Source organism: Anastrepha obliqua, chromosome 1 (assembly GCF_027943255.1).
Source record: "Anastrepha obliqua isolate idAnaObli1 chromosome 1, idAnaObli1_1.0, whole genome shotgun sequence".
Lineage (NCBI taxonomy): Eukaryota > Metazoa > Arthropoda > Insecta > Diptera > Tephritidae > Anastrepha > Anastrepha obliqua.
The window spans coordinates 68,380,146-68,400,415 of record NC_072892.1 but is presented as its reverse complement, the minus strand read 5'-3'; the positions used below and the strand labels follow the sequence as shown (position 1 = coordinate 68,400,415).

Below are 20,270 nucleotides of genomic sequence, written 5' to 3'. Positions count from 1 at the left end.
ACAAACAAATATGCAATAATGTGGAAAAGTGCAGTGTAAAGAAAGTAATTGGGTGTAGTAGTATATAAATTTTGGCTAGCACCCTGGCGGTGTATTGAAATTTCGCGTTAATTTAGCGTTCTTAATATTCAAGAAAACGCAACTACAAATAAAATAAAAAAATGCTATAAATGCGCTCAAAATGTGCTTTTGAACTGTTCGTTAAAAGTTTTGAAAATTGTATGGCCACTATTTTACTGTTATTAGAAAAAACCCCTTATATTATGTATAAAATTTTAAATGTAAACAAACACAAAAAGCGATGTTTTGCTGAATCTATGATGCTTGTCTTTTAAGTTTTATGCATTAAATTGTATTAGATCTAAACTAGAAATTGTAATTTAATAACAAAAAATAACATTCAACATTAATTTCGTACTATAAGTATGCGTTCTATCCAAACAAACATCAAAAAACAAAAATAAGCAACCACTGAAACTTCAATTAAATAATCAAAACTTAGTAGTAGCTAATTAACAAAAACAAACAAAACAAAAAAGAATTTTATGTAACCTAAATTAATGTAAAATATTTATTATTTATTTGTAATCAAACACGCTTGTGCAATTATTTATTTAAATGTGTATACTCCCACCACTCCTTTCCATTAAAATCAAAAGATATTTCTCTTATTTATTCCCCCATAAATTATATATCTCTTTTGGACCCATACAAATGTAAATAGTTTATTATTTTTAGTTTAGTTTTAAATTAAATGAAATTATTTTTAATTGCGTCGCAAATTGTTTCTGAAAAATTTAGAAATATAAATATTTTTTGCCTAAAAAACTCTGCTGCTGTAAAGTAATTTCGGAGTTATTAAGTGGAAAGGTAAGTCAGAAATATAATATTAACAAAAATTTACCAAATATATTTACATAGGTGCATTACCTAACACATAAAAAATCCGTAAACTCAAGTGGCCTAAAATAAAGAGGGGGATATTTACTATTTTTTTTGGTTTTCGTATTTTTATTTTGGGAGCTTAAGCCCAGTTTAACAACACATTAAATTACTACTATTATTTATTTGTCGATATTTCGACCTCAATTATATGTTATCTGCAGGGACTTTTGACTGCGCTTGGTTCAATTAGCAAAGCAATTTCATCAAATCAATATTGAAGTCAATAAAAATGAAAGATTAATACTTTGTTTTTGTACGTTAGCCTTTTACACAAGTTGAGGTTCTTCATTTGCGAGTGAGTTACCTCGCCCCGAAATTTGCTCAAAAGCCCAAATGCAATTACGGTGTTTTTTTTTTCTACATTTCACCCTATGTCAACCATCTTGAGCTACATACTTAATAAAACAGAGGTATCCTCTTGAAAAAGCTATACTGTTTTTGTTGTGCCACAAAACGTGGACAAAAGACGGTGTTAAATTTGTTCATGTCGCAAAAGACAAAATGAAAATAAAATTTTAGATAAAACCATGCGACACTTCTTTGTAATCAGGCAAAAGAATTTGCGTGTATCTCACTTTTCAGCAACCGATTTTGATATTGGAGCAGATCGGAAATTGTCTAGTGATGCTCTTCCGATGTCTATCTAAACTCTACGTGCCAGGAATGAGCCCGAGACAGCCCATCATTTGGCTGACGCCTTAAGGCAAGCAGAGTGAATCTTTTTTATTTAAGATTGTGTTTTTATTTAAACGAGCTTTGATTTAGGTCAAATACTGATTGGCATATGTTTCACCTGGAAAAGGAATTGGCCCATCTTAAGGAGCGACTTGTGAAACTGGATAAGTCCACTTTCTCAGGGGCAGATTAAAAAGCTGGAAGACCCAACCAAACAAATGCATAGGGCTTGGGACGATTTGGCACAGGCACATATAAAAAATTCGTGCATGGTTTAAAATAACGGGTGATTTTTTAGCTATTATAATTTTAAACAGTTGGTTTAAACAGCTGACGCACGTTTCGTGTTTTGTTTCACTGTCAAACATCTTCAGCTTGACCTATAATTTAACCATGAATCGCCTTACAAACGAAAAACGCTTGCAAATCATTGAATTTTATTAAAAAAATATGTCTTCTGTTAAGAAAGTTTATCGCGCGCTTCTTCCATTTTATGGTCAGTTTAATCGACCCACTAAAGCGGTTATTCGAGCTATTGTGACTAAATTTAGAACCAAATTTACATTATTGGACATCAAACCACCAACACGCTTACGTAGAGTGCGAACTGAAGGAAATATCGCAGCTGTATCGGCCAGTGTTAATGATGACCATTAATTATCGATTCGTCGCCGTTCGCAGCAATTGGGCATCTTTTACTCAACAACTTGGAACATTTTTTGCGAAAGGATTTAGGTGTGGGTACATAAATAAGCATAATTGTCGATTTTGGAGTGAAGATCAGCCAGAAGAATTGCAAGAGCTACCAATGTATCCAGAAAAGGTCACAGTTTGGTACGGTTTATGGGCTGGAGGTATCATTGGACCTTACTTCTTCAAAGATGCTGCGAATCGTAACGTAACTGTGAATCGTGAGCCCTACCGTGAAATGATATCCAACTTCTTTTTGCCCAAAATGCAAGAGGTTGACTAGCAAGACATGTGGCTTCAGCAAGACGGTGCCACATGCCACACAGCGCGCGTAACAATGGACTTGTTGAGAAGCAAGTTCGGTGAACATTTTATTTCACGTTCGGGACTTGACAATTGGCCACCCAGATCGTGCGATATAACGCCTTTAGATTAGATGTTATTTTTTGTGGGGCTATGTTAAAGCTTATGTCTATTCAGACAAGCCTGCTTCAATTAAAGCATTGGAAGACAACATTAAAGCATTTATATGTGAGATACCGGCCGAAACATTGGAAAGAGTATGCCAAAATTGCACTAAGCGGATGGACCATTTGAAGCGCAGTCGCGGTCAACATTTGCATGAAATAATCTTCAATCAGTAAATTATATGGACTGTACTATCGATTTAAATAAAAATTTCATGCATTTTTCTGAATTTTACGTGTGTTTTTTTGAAAAATTTTCCTATGGCTCTTAAAAAATCACCCTTATATAGGTCTTCTGATAATGGGAAGAATCTTTTGTTTTTGTGGGAAACTTATAGTTTTTAAGATATAGGTTGTCAAAACTTTTGTGAAACGTTAGTTGAAAAAATTTTTAAAATTCAACAATTAAGTTGAAAATAATAAGTTAAGTTGTATTTTGTTTCTGTATGGTTTTGGCTATCACATTTGTTTGTCAAACTAAAAACTTTAGGATTGGATTTCGGATATTCATCTTTCTAAAACCTGAAAAAAAATACAAAATTTGAGAAACATTACTAAATGATAAGCTTTACAAACAAAAATACTATGAAATATAATGCATAAAGAACCCGCTAACTAGGCCCGTATATGCCTATTACATGCATTGTCAAAATGTATTCTGAAATATGTATGTGCAAATCTACGGGAACGGCTAAGTTAAAAATATAAATAATCAAGTACCATTCATAAGATAACATAAAATTAGTCTATGGTTTACATCGACATTTTTTCAATTCTTTACAACCTCTTCAGAAAAGGCATAAACGTATGCCCCTTTTTCCCTTACTTCCAATTGCATCAATGGATTGAGTAGCATCCGAAATCAGTTGTCTAACTTTGCAAAGTCTTTTATTATTGAATCATGGCATTTGAGAACTCAGCAAATCAAGCATTCAATTTTTGTTAGTTTTCCGGAAAAATTACAAAAATCGCCTCATTAATTTTATTCAAAATAATCAACTTTTTGGGCAATCAAAATTAATGCACACTTGTCAACGGCCGCAATAAATCGTCAATAAGAGTGTAGTATTTGCCTTTTCCAACAACCATGACAAACAGCCTCCTCAACGTTTTTCTTCGCTGTTGGAGAATTCTCTACTCAGCTCGCACTCCATCCGTCTCAACATTGCTTTGTAACTTGTGGAGATTTCTCACAGCAACTTCCACCAACTATTTGTGAGTTGTACGGAAGAAGGTATGCAGTAAAATTCCACTAGAAAAATAAAACAAAACACGTTGGTAAGTGTGGAGAAATTACAATAACAACAGCAATAAATAATAGTAATAACAAGAACAATAATGGTAATAGCGGCGATAATAGCCAACAACTATTTAAATTGGTACCCATAGTTGTAGTTGTTGGCAGTGAACAGAATACAAATATTCACAAAAGCACATCGTCACACACACACACACGAATAGAAAGAAGCAGTAGTTAGATGTAAAAGCCGCACAGCTTGTGTGAGTGGATACGAGTATGTGACTTTTTATTTCCAGTTTTATGAATGTATTTGAGTTTAATGTGTGCCACTGACCTAGTTTCGCTGCTCGTCGCTCGCAAACAACAATGCAAATAAAAAGCAGCAACAGCAACAACGGCAGCAGCAGCAGCAGCTAACAATTACCACTACAAAAGCAGTATCGGATACACACACTCGCAATAACTTTGCTGAGAATGCAGAAGAAAGCGGGGCAGCAGCCGGCGAGGGTAGTATTAGTAGAAGTGCTAAAAGCAAAAGGCAACAAAAAAGCAAGCAAAAAGTAGAAAACAAAAAAGTTTCGTTGAAGCTTTCGATGGCAAAATTACTTAAATACAATAGCGAAAAAACAACTATCATACAAAGGCTATGCATATGGATGTGTACGTGTACAAGTATATAGTGAATTGGAAAACAGAATAGCGAAAAATGCGACTAACTTGCAAGCAATACACATTTGCCAGTTTGTCTCGGTAATTCACGCTTTATAATGAAATTTGCATTTCTACAAAACCAATACCTAAATTTTAATAAAAATGCAAGTATATTGGTGTGCTTAGGTAAAATACTTCCATATCCATGTTGATACAAGTAGAGGAAAAAATCTGCATTTCTTAACCAAGTAATTACTATCGCCAGCGTTGCGCATGTGCATAGCAGAACAAAAATGATCGCAAAAAAAAAAAAAATTTAAGAGAAGAAACAACTGAGATTTGGTATTTGAGATAATTTCTGTTGCCTATCCCTCGAAATAGCAAGTGTTTTACTAATCACTAGCTGGTTGGATAGTTGAAATACTTTACCTTTACAAGAAGCTTCGGAAAAGGAAAATATAGTGTTTTCTGTATTTCACAACGCTTCATCCCTATTGAAGCTAAGAAGTCAAGCTTTTCGACTCCTTTATAAAGCTACGGACATTATGCCACAGCTCATAAATTATGTTTCCTACCACATACTTCTCCGCCCTCTTATGTGTTCTTATGGACGCACAAGGTGCGGAAATTCATAGGACAGACAGATTCTGTTGCAGAGGTTCCCGGTTAGCGCTGCATGTTGTCCTCTCAGCCAATGTTCCGTAATCGTTGTTGCAATTTTAAAGCTTTAAGTCACTTAGTATTTTCGGCAAACTGACTTCCCTCGCATTAAATAGATCAGAGTTCAATGACTGACAACTGGAAATATATGGCACCAAATTCTTCGTATATAACTCCTGCCCCAACACGGCCCAGTAAAGCTTGGTGCTGTCGATGCAGAACTCAATATCTCTGGTTAGAAAATATTCCCGATTTTCTTTGTTAAAATTTAGATGAAGTCTTGTCCACTAGTTTACACCTCCATATACCATAAATAGCACTACTCGATAAAAAAATAACGACCGCATCAATTTTATGTAACATTTTTTCAATAACTTTTTTTTCTTTTTTTTTAATGTAGGCGCAATGAAGGCGCACTACCCGCAGTTCTGAGCCTCTGAAACTTACTACTAAGGACGCTGAAGTACTTTCAAGTTCCTAATGACGTTAATTGTATCGGAGAGATAGGATGTAAGTGCACCTGTTATACCTCGGAAACAAAAATGAAATCCGTTGTCGGAATTTACGCTGGCTGTCATTTAGCCTGGAGTCAGGTTAGGTTTGGAGCTCAATTGAACAAATATTCAAAATTCGTCCGTTGTGATACTATACAGGGGAAAGGAGAAAGGAGAAGGAAAGGAAGAAGAAGAATTGGGATTAGGGGATGAGAACCATGTACTTACGTCGACGCCGACAGTGGCTGATTTACGTACTGATGAAATTCACCAGATGTATGATATTTAAACCCGCTATATCCGCAGGTGGAGCGAAAAAGCGAGAGCCCACATGTCTAAATCTTTGACAGACGGGAGCAAAACAGCTGAGAAGGAGGTGTTGAGATGATTTCACCTCGTCCTCAAGACAGCTTCTACAGAACGAACTTGAGGCAATGCCAAGTCTCACCGCATGGACCCCTAACAGACAATGTCCGATAAGGATACCCACCAAACTCGAGAGCTGCGGCTTTGTTAGCCTTGGGAGCTCCCTCGAGCGTCCCGATCTCCCCGTGCCCAGAAGGATCTCGGGACCTTGCACGTTTGTGCACTAGCCCAGCGCTCGCTGAACTTACTGGAGGCCCATCTTTCCAGGAGCAGACCACAGGCTTGATTGCGACGCGTGCAGCGATAGTTTTTCCTACGTTGCCCACGAGTGCCACATTCATCATAGCGTTAAGCGATAGAGTAGGAGTGGTACCGAGCGCCCCACTAACTCCAATGAGGACAGACCTTTAAACCCTCTCCAGCTTCTTAACTGATGCTATCCTTTCAAGCGAGTTCCACCAGACCAGGACTCTGTACAGCAAGATTGGTTTTATAATCATGTTATAAAGCCAAAAAGTGTCTTTAGGCGAGAGGCCTCATATTTTGCCGATAACGCCCCTGCATACAAGGCGACTGTTGCCTTCCTAATTCTTTCCTCAATGTTTGGCTTCCACGTTTGACCTCTATCAAGGATAATTCCCAGGTACTTCACACTTTCAAACAGCACCAACCGAACACCCTCTATTGAGGGAAGAAAAACTCTTGGTATTTTATATTTCCTCGTAAATAAGACGAGCAATTTGCGGTCCAATTCACAACTAGATTCAGATATCCTTGCATCAATTCCATCAGAGTACCTAAAAACTTCCCTCTGACAATTAGTGCCTCGTCATCCAGAGTAGTGGCGAGGGAACACCACCTCCGTTCACTTTCAGGCGGAGAGAGGTACCGTCCCACTCTGCCGCGACCATTCTATCGCTAAGCATCTTGTGGATAAGCTTAATAAGTTCGATTACGACTCCTAGTTTAAGCAGAGACCTGGTGATTACCTCCGGGAGGACTTTATTAAAAGCCCCCTCAATGTCGAGGAAGGCACCAACAGTGAACTTCTTGTGATAGAGGGACACCTCTACGGTGGCTCCAACTCGTTATTGTGCGCCATATAGGCTGAGATCAGCCGGAGTCTCCCGGTAGTGCTGATAGTGGCAATGTCCTCATTGCTGAATTTTGGCAAAATAAATGCTTTTAATTCTTTCCTGATGAGTATACAGGATATTGGTTTACCTGCATCACTTTGAACCATCAGTAAATAATTTTTCGTCCTAATTTCAGAAATACCGGTACTGCTCAGGCACGGATCTTTGATCAGGACTACGTCAACTCCTTGCTCAAGGTGGATTAATAAGTTAGCAGATGCTGCCTTAGAGTGCTGGAGATTTATCTGAAGAATCTTCATCTTCGATAATGTTCTTCAACATCCTGCGGTCAGCGTCCTCACTATCTGAGGTCAGAAGCCCCTTCTCTTCGGTCCCTCAGACTTCACCACCTTAACCGGAGGTGTGCGTGGGAAGTTTGGGGTTGCAATAAAGGAGGATTTTCCCCATATCCTCTGGAACAGAAGGTTCAGAGGGGAGCCAGACCCGGGCACGCCGACAAAGAGGAAGGCCCTTTTTATCCAGAGCTTCCAGCTTTCCCTTTTCCGCGCAAAATTTCTCTGCCCCACTGAGTACCATCCTTCACAGGTACCTGTGAAGCATTTTGGCCGCCGTAGCGATCCAGGATTTTAGTGGCTACGCGTTGATCAGAGAAGGCTCTCCTGCTCTGTTCTAGCTGCCGTTTAGGCCTAACAGAGGACTCCTGAGGAGAAGTCCCCCAATCCTCCGGAAAGATTGGGGAGAGCCCCTTGCTGGCGCTGGCCATCCCCTCCAATCCTATTTCACCACGAGCCGCAAGCGGTTCCGCATGTGACTGTCTACCTACCTTGAGCGTCGACTCCGACACTCTTCCGTCCCTACTCGTGTTGCCCTTCGAGGCTTCCCCTCGGTTCGAGTTGATTAGAAATGGCGATTCCGCCGTCTTTCCATAAGTGAGGAAGCTTTGGGGTTCGGCTGCGAATCCCCGCTGTCGCCTAAAATTTTGGGTTTGTTTTAAAGTTTGGATTTTTATTTTTGTTTTTGTTTTTGGTATTAATAATTTATAAGGGTCCCCACTCGGAGCCACTATCCAATACTCGAACATATAGTCGTCTCTAAGTGATCCCACGGTTATCTGCGTCAAGCCAGGGAGGCGGTGCTAGAGTTGACGCATACCCTTATGATGAATGCGTTCAGAGGCAGACCGGATGTAAAGCGGGAGTTATCTCAACCGCACCTACACCACCAACCCAATGGCGACGAATTTGGAAGTACTCCGAGGCCTGTCAGGCTTTTAACGGGACGGGGTCAGTCACGGCATTGAACCACCAGCCATTTCGGCTCAGTTTCACCCCAACGTACTCAACGATCATATCCAGATAATGAAAGCGTAGCCAAATAGAATTCACGGTGATCACCTAGAGTCTAATCCATATTCATTCCATTTAATAATCATTCCATGTCTAAAGTATCTTGTTTTAAATATGGCATTTTGAATTAAAGCCGAAACAAACAAAATATGCTTAAAAATTCTTTCAAAATCAAGCCATGCTGAGACCAGAAAGATACGTCGAAAACAATATTACCCCATCGAAGTGGAAAAATGAGAATAACTCTGCCGAGAAATAATCTTAGATGAGTTGCGAGAGAACTAAGAAAATACTGATAAAGTAGTCAGCCTTAGTAAACAAAAATAATTAGTTAGGTTAAAACACTGGAAATAGAACCGAAAGAAAAAAGATATATTTGTATACCTTGTATTGATGTTTATGTATACTTCTTCCATTTTATGGTCAGTTTAATCGACCCACTGAAGCGGCTATGCGAGCTATTGTGACTAAATTTAGAACCAAATTTACATTATTAGACATCAAACCACCGACACGCTTACGTAGAGTGCGAACTGAAGGAAATATCGCAGCTGTATCGGCCAGTGTTAAGGGGGGAAGTCGATGTAGAAGCCTCAAAATCGGTCATTTTTTAAACATATTTTTAAAGATGATAAAATAATTATATTAATTAGAAACTTTAACACAACTTTATTTAACCTTTTAAGAGTACAAAAAAAATTTTTTTTTTATTTTTTTTTTTCAAAATGGCGGCTCAGCATCATTTTTTGTCGGCTGCCTACGGCGCGAGGTCCCAAACTGCTCCATTTATCACTCTTAATCTATCGATCTGAAACAAAAAAATAAAAGTGATTTCTTTTTATGAAATATTAACGTAAAGGATGAACCTTTAAAATTAAAAAAAAAGTATAAAATTAATTATGAAATAAGCCTTTCAAAAAAATGTCAGAATTTAGGGCTATTTTATTGACATTTTTAACCCCCAAAAAGTAATTTATCAACTCGAAATGTCTAAAGTTTTTGGTTCATCCTTCCGGTAGTAACATACAAAAAGGCCTCACCAAATTTCAAACAAATCGGTCGATAACTTTTTGAGTTACAACACGAGCAGTTTTTAAAAAAGTCGTTTCGAAATAATTGAGTTTAAAGTTTGAGGTACAGGAGCGCGCGGACCGCTCTCTACCTAGTTAGTGGGCTGTAGAAGCTATAATATTGAGAATTTCGAGATGAAAATTTCACAGTATATTCCTAAGATACTATATTTTCAAGTTATCGAAAAACAAAAAAATCGATTTTTTGAGACTTCTACATGAGGCTCCCCCCTTAATGATGACCATTAATTATCGATTCGTCGCCGTTCGCAGCAATTGGGCCTCTTTTACTCAACAATGTGGAAAATTTTTTGCGAAAGGACTTAGGTGTGGGGACATAAATAAGCATAATTGTCGATTTTGGAGTGAAGATCAGCCAGAAGAATTGCAAGAGCTACCAATGTATCCAGAAAAGGTCACAGTTTGGTACGGTTTATGGGCTGGAGGTATCATTGGACCTTACTTCTTCAAAGATGCTGCGAATCGTAACGTAACTGTGAATGGTGAGCGCTACCGTGAAATGATATCCAACTTTTTTTTGCCCAAAATGCAAGAGCTTGACTCGCGGTCAACATTTGCATGAAATAATCTTCAAACATTAAATTATATGGACTGTACTATCGATTTAAATAAAAATTTCATGCATTTTTCTGAATTTTGCGCTCCGTACGCACCTGAAGGAATCAATTCAATTATGTCGATTTGAAATGAACCGAATTCTTCATGAAAATCTGCTTAAAAAACTTTAAAAAAGAGATACCGAGCTCAGATCGCCGAAATCGAGTTGAACTACAACTTCGACCGAGGTGTATTATAGGCAAAATAGGTAAGCATGACCGGCCTTGCTATTCACAATCAAAGCTGCGATCAGAGTTCTTAGATTGGTAATGACTAGGGAAAGCTATAAAATATAAATACATGTATTTTTATTTTAATCTAACCAACATATTATTTATATATAAGAGTAATATTTTGCGTATCCAAAAAACACCCGGACACCCGTGCGGCTTATTCGGATTGATTTCACACTTCATAAACGGCATTCCTCGAAGGATACGGAGGCAGCGATATACTTTTTACGCTAAGCACCTTCTCCGATCTCTAAAAGAAGCAATGCAGAATTAAAGTAGGTTGAAGGGCATTTGAAAACTTTGTAAGATTGTCACAGATATGAAGCCGATAGTCAGACTGGCATTTCCCTGACACATTCAAGTTTTAATTACTTTGCTAGCTTCCTTTACACACAAATACAAATCACACACATACAAATACTCATTATTAGAAATTTCAAGCTCTCATATGAGAAGAATTGTTGCAATTACAATAAATTAAACACCAATCTCTATTGACATATATGTATGTACGAGTATAAGTATTCCCCCGCAACCTTATTAATGAAGAAAATACTCTTAAGTATCACAAGGGAAAGTGAACAATTATCGTAATATAACGAACAATTTTAATTAATTTATAAAATACAATTCATGCGAGTATAGAAAAGAGTAGAAAAGAAGCTTAAGAAGAAAGAGAATCAAACAATAAACGTAGTGAAGTATAATACCACAACAAAGCTCTACTTTATAAACAGAAAAAGTAATACGAAAATTGTATGACACTGGTGATGGTGAACTTGTTCGGGTAGAAGTAAAAATTGAAGTTGGAACGGTCGTGGCTTGTCTTAAATGCTAAGTGATAAAATTGATTTCTTTTATTTTTGCTTTTGTTGCTATAGAAAAATTGAAATCACATTTGTTCATAATTGGATAAAATCAACAATAAAATATAAGACAACATAAAGCTGCCGTGAAAGAATAAACGTAATAGACTTTTAATGGAAATGATATAATTAAGCAAGCCGAAGGAAAAGTTATTAGAAAAATATTTAATTAAAATAAATAAAAGCCGACAGTAAAAGCTAACGTTGAATGGAGAACGAAATATAATAAATAGAGAGTGATGAATATGGAGGCAAAGTGAAATAGACAAAACCAAAACTTGGGCAGGGGTAAACTCTTCCTATAATCGTTTAAAATATTTTTGAGGATTGTTTTACCAAGCAGAGCCATAAGATTTAATTACAATCGATAAAAAATTATATTGAAATAAGGAAAATCAAAGAATGACTAATTCATTTCTTTTAGTAGCCTACGGGTTATTAAAGATTGTAATTGGAAATAATAACAAAAAATCATTATTACTTCCGTTAGAAATTATCAATAATAACCAAATTATTCAAAAAATAATGGGACTATTTTTTGACCATTTTAATAATTTCTCCAAATTTATTAATAAACTAGCACATACTAGGCATGCGCTGGTCATTAGAGTAAAGTAAAGGGTCCTTCAAAAGAAGCACGTTATTTTAAAATAAGAAGATGTTGTTTTAAAATAAAAGCTGAAAATTTTAAATTCTTTCAGATTTCAATTATTATTATTATTTTTTTTATATCCCCTTTATTTATTACAGTCTGCTATATATTAACAATATGTAATTTTTGTAATACCAATGTAAGAAGAATCTGTTATTATTATTATTATTATTATTATTATAGAGTTACTCGGTAGGGTTTGCAACTACCGGAGATAACATGTGTCCCGGATATCGGTATCAAGGGACAATGCTCTGTTGTTTTGTGTTACAATGTAGTAATGTTGTAAGAATGTAAAATTTTAATAGTTCTGGTTTAAAAAAGACCTTACTATATTACAAGTTTTCAGTATAACAGCTTTTTGTATTTGTGCGTGTGTTTTTTTTTTATATTTATTGATTTTAGGTTTTGTATGAAAGTGTTGTGTAATATTCCTGTTGCTGAAATAATAATTGGTACTATTTTCACTTCATTTTGTTTCCATATGTTTTTGATTTCTTGCGCAAGCTCTATGTATTTTTCAATTTTTTCTGTATATTTGCTGTGCATATCATAAGGGACACTTATTTCAATTAATTGTGTGGAGAAAAAACTTATCTATTATTGTTATATCTGGTGTATTGCGTATTATTGTCTTATCAGTGTATATGGTTCTGCCCCAGTATTGTTTAAAGTCTTCGTTTTCTAGTATGGTTTCAGGTGTATATTCATAATATGGTGCTGTGTCATTGGTTAAGTTGAGAAATGTGGCTATTTCCTTGTGGATGATTTTGGTTACTGTATTGTGTTTTTGTTTGTATTTTGTCCCAGCGAGCATTGGGAATCCTGCTGTTATGTGGTCTATAGTTTCTGTGTGTATGTTACATTTACGGCATCTGTCGGATGTGATGGTTGAATCTTTTATTATGTATTTTCTGAAGTTTTTTGTGGCTATGATTTGGTCCTGTATTCCAATGATGAATCCTTCTATTTCTGCTTGTAGATATCCTTTTCTTAGCCACGTATATGTGTTTTGCTGATCGATGCTTTCCGTATATTTTTTTTGTTTCCATGCTGCTGGGGTTTCTTCTATTGTATGTTTTGGTAGAAATATGTTCTTAAGTTATTTATTTGGTTATTGTGCAGCTGATGGATATCAATAAGTCCCCTTCCTCCATTTTTTCTGGGTATTGTTATACGCTCTTTATATTAATGTGGCTGATGTTTATTATGTTTTGTTAATTTCGTTCTTGTGGCTATCTTTAGATTTTCGATGTCTGTACCACTCCACTTGATTACTCCAAAAGAATATGCTAACAACGGTATCGCATATGTATTCATGGCTTTAAAAAGGTTTTTCGAGCTCAAGTAGCTTTTCAGGATCTTATTTATACGCGCTAGATACGCAGCGCTTAATTCTTTTTTAGTTGTTGTATGGTCTAATTTTATATTTTGTTTAAAACCTAGGTATTTATAAAACTCATTTAATGTTAATGTTTTGATTATCCATTTCGCTTATAAATGTGTCTAAGAAGTGTTTGGCTAGGGTATCGGCTTTTTCTTTGCTTGCCGGCTTCTGTTTTGATGGGAGGTTTATGTATTATAGCGCCATTAATGTGTTTTGTTGCTTTCCATAAGGAGTAATTTGTAGATGCTGCTGTTCCCAGGGTTGCCATATCATTTCGAAGTTTAATCTCCTCGCGTTTTGTAAGTAATACTTTTAGCTCATTTGTCGTCTTATTAAGTTTGGTTTTATCTGCTGGATGTCTGGTGATTTGCCATGTTTTGCGGAGTTTTCTTTTTTCGCCGAGTTTCTCTTTAATGTAATTTTCGGTGTTGGTGTAGAGGAAGCAACTGCTTGTATTACGCAATCATTGAAATATACAATAGCGGAGTCAATTTCATCTTTAATTTTCAGGAAGGAAATCACCAAAAAAGACAAGATTTGTGGGAAAACCACTCGAGAATTTTGCACCATGGTAACGCACTGTCACACAGTGCCATCATTATCCGAGAATGTGTGACCAAGAACGAAACGAATACCATCCAACAGCTATCAAATTCACCTGCAATTTTTTTCTGTTTAATCGAGTCAAAAAACCACTACGAAGAACGCGTTTTAGCAACCGAATGGAACTAATGGAAAATAGAGTTCCAGAAATATTTCGAGAACTGTATCAAATGCTAGATCAAGTGCGTAGTAGTTGATGGGGAGTACTTTGAAGACAATGATATCGCTTTTGAGGAATAAACCTGTATTGGAATTTTCGGAATATATATATTGGAATTTTCGAAATATGTACTGAGATCAAAAATTAAATTTTGTTTATTTTAACTTTATTGTTGTGAACCCAAAACCTGGGTATAATTAGTTCCCTTTTAAATTATAATAATAAATACAAAAAAAAAACAAATATCATCAAACACTGCTTTTAGTACTGCGATTTTATGCTTATCTATTACGATCCACTTGAACAAGCTGTTAATTCTATGAATTGGGAATTTGTGAGTAATATGGCACCGGCAGATGACCAAATTAACTTTCTCCGAGAAAGCATCAACAATCTTTTTGATCACCAACTGGCTTAGTAATTCCCAACCAAACGGGTACCGATCTTGGTTAAATGTAAAGATAAAAAATGTAATTGCTCATAAGAATGACGCATTTCGTAAACGGAAACGCTTTATAAATAATGTCTTATACCCTGAATATAAGAAGCTCAGGTCTAAGCAAACCTGAAACCCTTCTTCGTCACATCAGACTTTTCAACCTGTTAGAAAAAAATAAAAAAAGGGACAATTTTTTTAATAATCGACTGTCAAACTGGGCTTAGATTCTACAGAATTAATTTGTCGTCTTCAGCGGTAAACTCAGTCAGGCAGTATCTTTTTAAGCGTTCACAAGCAGTTTTTTTTAATAACTCTTTGCCCAATTTCATGTCCATAGTTAAAGGTGTCTGTCCATTTTTCTCTGTAACTTGTATTATTTATTTATGAACTTAATGAGATACTTAATTACTGTTATATTCATGTCGATTCCGATGACATCCAGTTGTATCTTAGTCGCCCCTTTCATTAAATTAATTATGTTGACTCTGCAAGAAGCCTTGGAACTTAATGGAACTCTCATATGGAGCAATCACTTAAATAATATCGTATGTAAAGATTATGGGATACTTTGAGCGCTTTGATATGTTCAATATTTTACCCCAGAAAGAATTAGATTACTCATAGACAAATCATTTTTCATTCCGATTTTATTATATGGTATTTTTTAGCATATAAAGTTTTCACTTATGTACGAGCTTTATTTGTTCATTTTTCAGAAAAAGCAACAGAGCTCTTATTATTATATATTTCCTGTAAAATTTATCTGGCCCAATATATGGAATTAACTCGCGAAAATTTACGTGCTGTGATTTATTATGATTTTTGACGTGAATTATAGACACGAAGTACCACACCTACCCACTATGACATGGCGGCGGCTAGATGAATTTCGAGAAGACCGTCTAAAAACAGATGCTGTGCATCAGTTGATAGCGCAAAGTCACAAAGTCGCATAATGTGACAATTGATCAAAAAAAGGACTATTATCGGTTTGGGTAAGGAAATGTGCGAGAAATTCAGCCGCGTTGCTTCGAATTACATGCTCGATATCGTAACAGGTGACAAATCTTGGAGCTGACAACAAACAAAAAATCAATCGACAGTATGGGTATCACAAGGTGAGCGTAAGTTGCTCACACAAGAAACACAAACGTGGACTGCTGTTTTTTCGGAAAATCTGGTCATGTTGCAACTGTCATTTGTTTGCCATGAGTTTTCGGAGAATTATTCAAAACCAACCGCCGAAGACGAAATCATCCTTAGCCAAGTCAATGCGGGCTCTCACATATCGGTTCACACATGAGCGTTTGTGAGCACTTTTGTTTTGGCATCTACTGATTTCTTTTTTTCTCGAACATGTAAAATAAAATGCAAGGTCAACGTTTTTCAATGCTTCAAAAGACTTCAAGCTTTTAGAAAGCTTAGAAAAGAAGTTTTGGAGGTATCCACTTCCAAGTGGCAAAAGTGTTTTTAAAATTGATTAAAGCGAATGAAAAAGTATATTGACTTCCAAGGAGAATATTTTGAAAAACAATAAAACTATTTTTATGAATTTTTTACAATGTTTTCATTATTGGGTGTAAAATATCAAAGGAAACCCTCATCCAGTCCATTGGACTCAGTTTTTCAAGGGCATTTCGATAAAAACTCAACAAATATCGTTCCATAACCACCACATTTGCTTAACAAAGCACTTTGTGACCTCAGGTTGTTGCCACAAGAGGCTGTTTCGAGTCATTCTGGAAATCGACTTAAAGCACCATTACGTGGGTTGGAAAAACCTATGGCAAGAACGTTTTGTAACCGAGAAAAGTATTTTGAAGGTGATAAAATAGATTTAAAAGAAATAATGAGTGTCATAAAAAATATGTAATGGACAAGGAAAGGCAATAATCTTTAGATCATTTTTTTCATTTGTTTATAGAAGCGAACTCCCTGAGAACTCTGCAAACGGGCGAAATTTAACCGATTTCCGAGGTATTATTCCCTTTTGATATCGGTCGTCATCAACAGTGAGTGCAACTCCTTGGGGACCTTCCAAAAAATGAGGACCAATGATAGCTCCGAATGCAGCATAATAGATCTTTCAGAGCGCAGTGCTGTATGTCCTTATAATATATAAGTAGATATTATATAATAATGCCTCTGTATTTGGTGAGTTTTTTCAGGTGTAGAGCTTGATGAATCTCTCGCGGAATTTCGTCGCTATAAATCTGGCAAATTTTTTTGTTTACGAAGTCACTTAACCAAAAATGAGCTTAATCACTGGGGATGATTTGCTTCACGAACATTTCGAGACACTGATAAAAAATTAAAAAAAAACTGTCAAAGCGTTGTTGGGTCGTGCATCATTCCTTTATTAAATTTCGAAACACAGAAAGTATTTTCACCAAATTTTATAGCTATAGCTTTATATTGTCAAAGCTCGAGCGCACCCATTGAAAATGTCTTTTAGCACGAGCATTATAGTTGTATTAGCGGAATGAAATTAAAGAAAACGTGTATAAAATTTCGTAAATCAATCAAATAAGGGCAGTCCTAAAATAAAACAGCAACAATGTATTTCTCTAAATGCACTCACAAAAATAAACATTTATTATAGTCAAAATATAACATTACATGCACTTGGAACGGGAAGTGTTGTAATCTCGCATATTTGTTGTGTTTTTGGCAGCGGCCTTCGTAGCCCAGAACTTTTGAAGAACGTTTATTGCAATTGTGTCTTACATAATTTTACACTTGGTTAATTAACTTGGCTACGCGGCAACTGAATAGCCAACCAACCAACCAACCGAGTAGCCGAGTAGCCGAGCAAACAACACCAATTGTGCACTGGGTCAATGAATTTAATTGAGCTTGGCAAAAATTTATAAAAATCATTAATTTGTTATTAGTCGTAGCACCAAAATAGTAGCTGCCATGCAATTTGTTGCATAATATGACAAAAACAACACACACAAAAAACAACGCAAACAAGAAACAAAAGCAGTTTAAGGCCAACTTAGAGAGTGAAAAATAAATTAATAACAAAAAGTTTGACGGCAACGAAGTCAAAGAAGTGAATAAGCAAATATTTTTGATTCGGCGCTTGCAGCCAGAAGAACCAAAATGCATTTGAAGTGTTTTATTTTTGTTTTTTTTTAAACGGTGCTTGTAATTAAATTCTAAGAGCGTAAAAACAAGCGCGCACTCAGTCAGTAAATCACTAAATCGTATGAGTAATTATAGCAGCAAATAATTAGAGCTCATCGAAAGATTATGAAATAAATGTGTAGACGAAAAAAGTATTGGGTTTTATGGATATTAATTGCAAATGTTTTTGCAGCTTAAGGGTAAACATGAGTATAATAATTGTAAGCACAAGTAAATGTGTTTAGCCTTGAAATTATGTATGTTTACAAGAAAATGAAAGTAGCGCTAATGCAAATTCTATGTGCATACATATTATTAAACCAAATATGAATATTAAAAGTTTTAGTAATATTCTTAATGGGCCTTGATAAATCTTATACTGCTTAATATTTAGGAATGCATAATCGGTAAAATGTCTGAAACTTTAAGCTGAAAATCTTAACGGTGATTTCAGAGACTCAATAATGCCGAAAATTTTATCTTACATGCGGTACAAAGAATATAAAATGGATGGTATTGTGATGATGGTTTGGCTCCGTTCGGTCGTCCATCTACTTCTGTGACTTACGAAAACGTCAAAGAAGTTCATGAAATCGATCTGCTAGGCTTTGTTGTCACGCAATCAGAGTGGCGGCAGAGATTTGATCGGATAATCACTGAAGATGGGAGCTAAAAATATGGACATAACCCCGAGCTCCGTAAATAAAGTTGGCAAAGAACGTCATAACCTCGATAGTTGAGTAAACATAGTCAGCAGAGGATGGAAATGTATGGTAAGCGGTCACAGAAAATGAGGAAGTCCAAGTCAAAGTAATGTTAATAGTTCATCTACATCTTGAATAAGATGACAGATAGTGTTGCACCGGCCCATTTCTCGATTTTTGACGTACTTGTCTTATAGCCTCGATACCGTCGCCTGAAAATGTTGAATCACTAAAGTGAAGTTGCACCTAAAGAAAGCTTGTCATGAAGATAAAACGCGGTGCTGAACAAACTATTTCCAAGAGTACTTCAATCATGCGAACAACGTTGAATTCATTGCGTAAAATTAAAAGTTAAAGTTACCAATGCAAGATCGATAATAAAATTTTTCTCTAATTTGGCATAAGTTGACCAGAGGATCCGATTGTTCTCATTCACATCGCATTCAAGCCAATGGCGAGTTGATGTTTTGTACTGATCCTTAAGTATATTAATGCTTCATTGAAAAAATACGAAGAAGGTTTTTCCGGCACAAAATGTAGCACTCCAACTTTCATGTAATAGTTTTTTTAGCTTTCGATAGGTATTTATGTCAAAGTCTAGGTAAACTCGTATTATTCAAATTTCTGTACCGGATATTCGTAGCCGCCGTCGCCAAAAGGGTTCGTGCATGACTACCACGTAGTACATACATAAATTCGAATCTTCGTGTTTGAAACACCAAAATAATTTCTAATAGCGATTGCCGCTCGGCAGGCAATAACAAATCTCCGAGTGTATTTCTGCCTCATAAAAACAAAAATCTTCTGCAGTTCGGAGTCGACTTCAAACTGTAGGTCCCTCGATTTGTGGAACATACCAAACACCCACGGTCAACCATCACTTTTAAAACTAATTTTCAACCAATACGTCTTCACTGTAAGTGTGAAATAAGCCATCAGCGCTGTAGCGCGTGTGGGACAGAGCAGCCAAATTGTTCTATCCGTCGCTGTTATGAGTAACTCAGCCCATTTTGAGAAAAAATGTTGGACTATGAATAAGTTCGTGCGGTTTTTTCGAAATTTGAAACTTTATTGACGTAAAATGGTTACAAATTTAATATTCAAAGTATTGTCCATCGCTTACTACTACTTTTTCCCATCTTTCTGGCAATTCACGGATTCCCTTTGTGAAAAATTCGGTCGGTTTTGCCGCAATCCACGAATCGATCCATTTTTTGACTTCATCGTAATTACGGAAGTGCTGGTCAGCCAGGCCATGTTGCATCGATCGGAAGAGATAGTAATCGGATGGCGCAAGGTCTGGACTATACGGCGGGTGGGGTAGGACATCCCATTTGAGCGTTTCTAAGTATGTTTTGACCACTTGTGCAACATGTGGCCGAGCATTGTCATGTTGCAAAATAACTTTGTCGTGTCTATCGGCGTATTGCGGCCGTTTTTCTCGCAGTGCTCGGCTCAAACGCATCAATTGTCGTCGGTAGACATCCCCCGTAATCGTTTCATTCGGTTTCAGTAGCTCATAATACACAACACCCAGCTGGTCCCACCAGATACACAGCATAACCTTCAGGCCATGAATATTCTGCGCCGACGTCGATGTTGAAGCATGGCCAGGGTATCCATACGTTGCCCGACGTTTTGGATTGTCGTAATGGACCCACTTTTCATCGCCAGTCACAATTCGATGCAAAAAACCCTTTCTTTTGTGCCGTTGAAGCAGTTGTTCGCATGCCATAAAACGGCGTTCAACGTCTCTTGGCTTCAATTCATACGGC

General features: G+C 36.5%; 1 long non-coding RNA gene across 1 annotated transcript in view; it reads right to left on the bottom strand.

Annotated features, from left to right (window-relative positions):
- Nucleotides 1-3,638: 3,638 nt before the first annotated feature.
- Nucleotides 3,639-20,270, bottom strand: part of LOC129245121 (uncharacterized) — a 64,679-nt gene continuing 48,047 nt past the window's right edge. The window contains exon 2 of the long non-coding RNA XR_008582399.1: nucleotides 3,639-4,029. This is a non-coding gene — a long non-coding RNA (uncharacterized LOC129245121). The remainder of the gene's footprint in view (nucleotides 4,030-20,270) is intronic.